At 38.2% G+C, this 6,813-nt stretch overlaps 1 long non-coding RNA gene across 1 annotated transcript; it reads left to right on the top strand.

The window, feature by feature from the left end:
* Nucleotides 1–533: 533 nt before the first annotated feature.
* On the top strand, nt 534–2,911 carry LOC124172948. The gene is made up of 3 exons (XR_006868327.1): nt 534–567; nt 2,448–2,673; nt 2,877–2,911. It is a non-coding gene; the product is annotated as an uncharacterized LOC124172948 (long non-coding RNA).
* Nucleotides 2,912–6,813: the final 3,902 nt, after the last annotated feature.

Below are 6,813 nucleotides of genomic sequence, written 5' to 3'. Positions count from 1 at the left end.
TCATAGTTATGAAGATAAATAGTATCTTGTCTTATAAACAATTGTTGATTATTAAAAATCGCAATAACTTTGTTAATATTTATGCTATGATCACCATTCAAATTCCTATCATCATCAAATTTAATATAGAATACTTTAGCATTTCCAAAAATTTGTCACCACAGCGATAAATACTCATTTTCAGAACCCTCCACAAAACTGCACATATTGTCTATGGTATGAGGCAAGGCTATAAGTGAAAGGCGTTCCCAAGCGATCTAAGTGGGATGGGTAGGTTACGCCTAGGAGGCAAGGCTATAAGTGAAAGTCGTTTCCAAGCGATCCAAGTGGGATGGGTAGGTTACGCCTAGATTTGCCCCTTCCACGGTACCTTCTAAGCAGTATATAAGGCCGTGCAGCCACTGAGAAAATCACCAGCGGTCTCAGAACTAGTCTGATTCCATCGGTCCAACTGAATCATCGAGTAGGTCTTCAAGAAGTGAATTCTGTAGGAATTCTTTATGAATTCTGATTGAATTCCGGAAGAATCATCGGAGACCCGGACGCCGAAGGAGTTTGCCGCTTAAGGTAAATATGATCCGTAAAACTGAGTTTTTCGGATTTTTTCCTATTTTTTCTATTGCTTTTGGAACCGAGAAAATTCATGAGCATGTTATGCTCAATACCCCCTTTCGACTCCCGGTCAAAAAACAGGATGAAATTTTTTATGTATCCTAGGATACTTAGGGTATGGTAGAAATCCTGGTCCTAGTACTCCCGTTTTCTCCTCTAAAATTCGGGGAGATTAGTAAAGGAACAACCCCGTTTAAAAAAATTTGATAGAGCAAATAGTTTAGATTCGGTGGGCCAATATATGAATGATGGTATTAGGAGAATATAGGTTAGTAGCAGGTATCTTTGTAAGAAAATCTTTAATATCTCCCTTATTTGAACAAATAGGACCATAGTTTAAATTTGAATGTTGATGAGTAAGTGACAACTCATCTTTTGTGTGTAAAAAGAAATCACCTCACTCCAAGGGCGTGGCCCCTATACTCTGGAGATAATTCCTGCGATGGTCTATAACTCCCTTATTTGAACAAATAGGACCATAGTTTAAATTTGAATGTTGATGAGTAAGTGACAACTCATCTTTTGTGTGTAAAAGAAATCACCTCACTCCAAGGGCGTGGCCCCTATACTCTGGAGATAATTCCTACGATGGTCTATAACTCCCTTATTTGAACAAATAGGACCATAGTTTAAATTTGAATGTTGATGAGTATGTGACAACTCATCTTTTGTATGTAAAAGAAATCACCTCACTCCAAGGGCGTGGCCCCTATACTCTGGAGATAATTCCTACGACCGTCTATAACTCCCTTAATTGAACGAATAGGACCATAGTTTAAATTTGAATGTGGATGAGTAAGTGACAACTCATCTTTTGTGTGTAAAAAAAATCACCTCACTCCAAGGGCGTGGCCCCTATACTCTGGAGATAATTCCTACGACCGTCTATAACTCCCTTATTTGAACAAATAGGACCACAGATTAAATTTAAATGTTGATGAGTAAGTGTCCACTCATCTTTTGTATGTAAAAGAAATCACCTCACTCCAAGGGCGTGGCCCCTATACTCTGGAGATAATTCCTACGACCGTCTATAACTCCCTTATTTGAACAAATAGGACCATAGTTTAAATTTGAATGTTGATGAGTAAGTGTCCACTCATCTTTTGTATGCAAAAGAAATCACCTCACTCCAAGGATGTGACCCCTATACTCTGGAGATAATTCCTACGATGGTCTAAAACTCCCTTATTTAGACAAATAGGACCATAGTTTAAATTTGAATGTTGATGAGTAAGTGTCCACTCATCTTTTGTATGCAAAAGAAATCATCTCACTCCAAGGGCGTGGTCCCTATACTCTGGAGATAATTCCTATGACCGTATATAACTCCCTTATTTGAACAAATAAGACCATAGTTTAAATTTGAATGTTGATGAGTAAGTGTCCACTCATCTTTTGTATGCAAAAGAAATCACCTCACTCCAAGGATGTGACCCCTATACTCTGGAGATAATTCCTACGACCGTATATAACTCCCTTATTTGAACAAATAAGACCATAGTTTAAATTTTAATGTTGATGAGTAAGTGTCCACTCATCTTTTGTATGCAAAAGAAATCACCTCACTCCAAGGATGTGACCCCTTTACTCTGGAGATAATTCCTGCGATGGTCTATAACTCCCTTATTTGTGGATTTTTTACCTTATTTGGGGTGAAAGGAAATAGGGAATGACTTCGCAATCCACCTGGGGAGAATTGAGCTAGGTATTTTCCACACTACTGGCGTCATTCAGTAGCAGCTTTGCGCATTCCTTACCTTATTTGGGTGTAAGGAAATGCATAACTTTATCATCTATCCGTGAGGATTGACCTCGGTTTTTTTTCTACTTAGTTGGAATACCTCTGCAGCTGACATCATTCACAGTCTTCTCAACCCACTTGGCAGCCATCCGCTGAAGAGTAGGAGGAGAAGATTTCCTTTTATAAATACCGATCGAAGACGGAAGCATTCATTGCAATCTCGTCATTTGATCCGAGAACTTCCTCTTGGTGACTACTCCTCAAAGACAACGTCATCTGCTCTCAACGAAGACAACATCATCGCCATCTAGATCTTGGTAAGTCTAACTTTTTAGACATTCCAAGTTCCCACCTTAAAATACTACCTTGAGGAAGTAATCACTGCAGAATACACTACCATTTTATTTTTATTGAGATTTTAAGTAGATTGCATTCGTTACGAGGTTAGAATTGAACGTTTTTATAATCCTACATCTGATCCAAGACGAAGAATTAGCTAAACTTTTCTCTATTTTTTCAGATTTCTCACATTAATCATGACATCTATTAGAGACATCATTTTTAACTTTAAAAACAATACATATAGAACTAAAGAAGAACTTGAACAAGCGTTAGCGTGCATTTACAGAAAAGTAGCCCTTGAAAACGAAAGCATTGATGACATGGAAACTTATCATGAAATGAAAGATGCATTAGATAAAGCAAATGGTAGAAAATTTTGTCCTTACTGCGAAATCTTCTATAACATTGATGAGGCTATGCCTCATGAGAATACCAATGCACACCGGATGAAAATTAACGAGCAAATAGGGAGAGGGTTCAATGAAATCGAATCGGCAATTAGATCCAGGCTAAAAACATTTTGGATAACTCCCGAAGGGGATGTTCAGGACGTTGTAACTTTTCTTGGTAAAATAAAAAATCTGTTGATTGAGAAAATTAGAGAGCAAACAAGGACGAACAGGAGTATAAAGTTCAACCTCGTATTGATTTGCAAATTTCAAAAGGGAGAACACGAGGAGCTGAATACCTCATTTAAGACTAGTAATCAACGAGTCCTACTTGTTGATCAGTTAAATGAGATTATGGACGAGAAATTTTCGAAACTTTTAAAAGAAAAGTCCGAATTTCAAGCTAAAGGGTCAGGATGGACTTTGGCTGAAGTTATAGGTTTAGAGCTTCGTATTAACAAGTACACCCCTCTTCGAGGTTCTACATTCATCGAGTTACCTACAAAAATTAAGCATACGAAATCCGTTATCAATGTCAAAAATGATGATCAATACTGCTTTAAGTATGCTATATGGGCAAAATATGTAGCCAATCATCCCGAACGAGTTTCAAAATACGATTGTGAGGAATTTCGGGAGACCTATACTTGGAACTGTATTGATTACCCAGTAGATCTGAAGGATATCCCTAAATTCGAGCGTGACAATAACATTTCAATTAATGTGTTTGGACTAGATGATAAAAACAATGTGTATCCTATAAAAATTGTAGATTATGAGCTTGAGGATCATCGCGACCTCCTCTACATTACCAACGAAACAACTGCTCACTATTGCTGGATAAAGAATTTTGAAAGACTCGTGCGCTCCCAAATTACTAGACATAAAACTAGAATTTTTATTTGTAAACGGTGTCTAACTTATTACCATGACGTAGAAAAACTCGAATCTCACAAAGACTTATGTAGAGGAACGGGGACACCAAGTAAAATAGTGCTACCAGACGAGGACAATAAATTATTGAAATTTACCAACATTAATCGCACTTTCCGTGTACCTTACGTGATATATGCCGATTTTGAATGTCTACTGAAAAATGTAAACACATGCGAACCGTGTTCTAATACTTCGTTCACTAACATCATACAGAAGCATGAGCCATTCAGCTTTTGTTATATCATGATGACTCCAAACGGATGCGAGGAGCCAGTATTGTATCGAGGGCCTAATGCAGCACGTGTTTTTATTGACAGTATAAAAGATGAAGCCCAGAAGGTTTTCAAGTTGTACAAAAATACTATTCCTATAACACCACTCACAGAGGAAAAAGAGAGCGCTTTCCAAAACGCATCGACGTGCCACATTTGTGGGAATGAGTTGAACGAGGATAGGGTTAGGGATCACGATCACCTGACGGGACAGTATCGAGGTCCAGCTCATTCCTTTTGCAATGTGCCTCAATTTCTTCCAATTTTTATTCATAACCTGTCCGCGTATGATGGTCATTTCATTGTACGAGAGCTAGACTATGATGAGAGGGAAATATTCATTATTCCAAATTCTGAAGAAAAATATATCACTTTTTCCAAGTCTATAGAGGATAATTTCAAAATTCGTTTTGTCGATACCTTTCGATTTATGCCCGCTTCTCTTGCTTCTCTAGTCTCGAACCTGACTAAATTTAAATATACCACAGAAATTTTTGGTGACAAGACGCGACTAGTTACACGAAAGGGGGTTTATCCCTATGATTACACTGATTCGTTGAATAAGCTCGATGAAACCTTGCTCCCGGACAAGGATAATTTTTACAACAGATTGAACGACGAGCATGTGTCAGACGAAGATTATGGTCACGCTTTGAACGTATGGTCTTCGTTTGGATGTGAAACACTCGGTGATTACAGTGATGTTTATTTGAAAAGTGACGTCACTCTTCTCGCCGATGTTTTTGAGAACTTTCGTGACGTGTGCTACGGAGCCTACAAGTTAGATCCGGCGTGGTATTACACTGCACCAGGTTTAACATTTGATGCAATGCTTAAGTACACTGACATAGAATTAGAGCTTTTGACTGATTACGATATGATACTCATGATCGAAAACGGAATTCGCGGAGGAATTTCACAGTGTTGTAAAAGATACTGTGAATCGAACAATAAGTACATGTCAGGTTATGACCCAGGTAAAGATTCGATATATTTAACCTATCTTGACGCGAATAATCTCTACGGATGGGCACTCTCCAGACCCCTTCCTTACGGTGAATTTCGGTGGTTAAAACAGGAGGAAATTGACGATTTTAGCGTGGAAAATGTTCCCGATGACAGTGAAACTGGATACATTCTCGAAGTTGATCTTGAGTACCCACATTGGCTGCACGATACGCATTCAGATTTCCCTCTTTGCCCGGAAAACAAGACACCACCTAACGGTAAACATGAAAAACTTTTGACCACCCTCGAAAATAAAAGTAAATATGTAATTCATTACATGAACCTGAAACAGGCATTAGAATTAGGCATCATACTCAAAAAAGTGCACAGAGTTATCGAGTTCAAACAGTCTTCGTGGTTAAAGACCTATATTGACCTAAATACAGATCGTCGAAAAGTTGCTAAAAATGAATTTGAGAAGGACTTTTACAAGCTCATGAATAACGCCGTATTTGGCAAGACAATGGAGAATGTAAGGAAACGGATGAATATGCAATTAGTGACAAGCGAAAAAAGACTTCAAAAATTAATCAATAAATCGACATTTTTGGATAGGACAATTTTCAACGAGTCTTTAGTAGCCGTTCACATGCGGAAAGCCACCATCAAAATGGTTAAGCCAATATACATTGGTTTCTGCGTTCTCGATCTCAGTAAAACTCTAATGTACGACTTTCATTACCGCACCATGCTGCCCAAGTACCAAAATAAATTGTCACTCGCCTACACAGACACTGACAGCTTCATGTATGAGATTAGAACGGATGATGTATACAGAGATATGCTAGAATACCTAGATGCATTCGACACCTCGAATTATCCAAAAGAACATCCGTGTTATTCTGAAAAAAACAACAAGGTCATTGGAAAGTTCAAAGACGAATGCGATGGTCTCATTATGACGGCTTTCGTTGGATTAAGAAGCAAATTTTACTCATTCAAGATGGAATCGGGTAAAGAAAAAAAGAAGGCAAAGGGGATAACGAAATCTGTGAAGGAAAAATGCCTAAAATTTGGTGATTATATTAATTGTTTAAGAGAGAACTCGACGCAATTTCGAAAGATGAACGTAATCCGTAGCAAAATGCACGAGTTATACACTGTTAAAATAAATAAGGTGACACTAAATGCATCCGATGATAAACGATATATTTGCGAGGATGGAATGAATACGCTTGCTTGGGGACATTACAAAATTCCACGGAAACGTACACATGATCAGGCATTTGGTAATGATTGAAATTGATAAAAACTAGTTTCATCGTAATCATAATTCCAGTGTTAATCATGACGTTGGCCTGGAAACATCCTTTCACATGCATCTGCGCGGGTCCGTCAGGTTGTGGAAAAACCACATTTGTCACGCAGTTTTTGGAAAAATTGGATTATAGGATAGATAGTCCAATAGAGCAAGTGGTTTGGTGCTGTGCCCCAGGGAGTGAGCCTAACATACGAATACCAGTTGAATTTTACTCTGAAATACCTCCTTTCGAAGAATTTGGTGGTGTTC

Source organism: Ischnura elegans (genome assembly GCF_921293095.1).
Source record: "Ischnura elegans chromosome 13 unlocalized genomic scaffold, ioIscEleg1.1 SUPER_13_unloc_3, whole genome shotgun sequence".
Taxonomy (NCBI): domain Eukaryota; kingdom Metazoa; phylum Arthropoda; class Insecta; order Odonata; family Coenagrionidae; genus Ischnura; species Ischnura elegans.
Note: the sequence above shows the minus strand (reverse complement) of the source record. Positions and strands in the feature narration are given on the sequence as shown.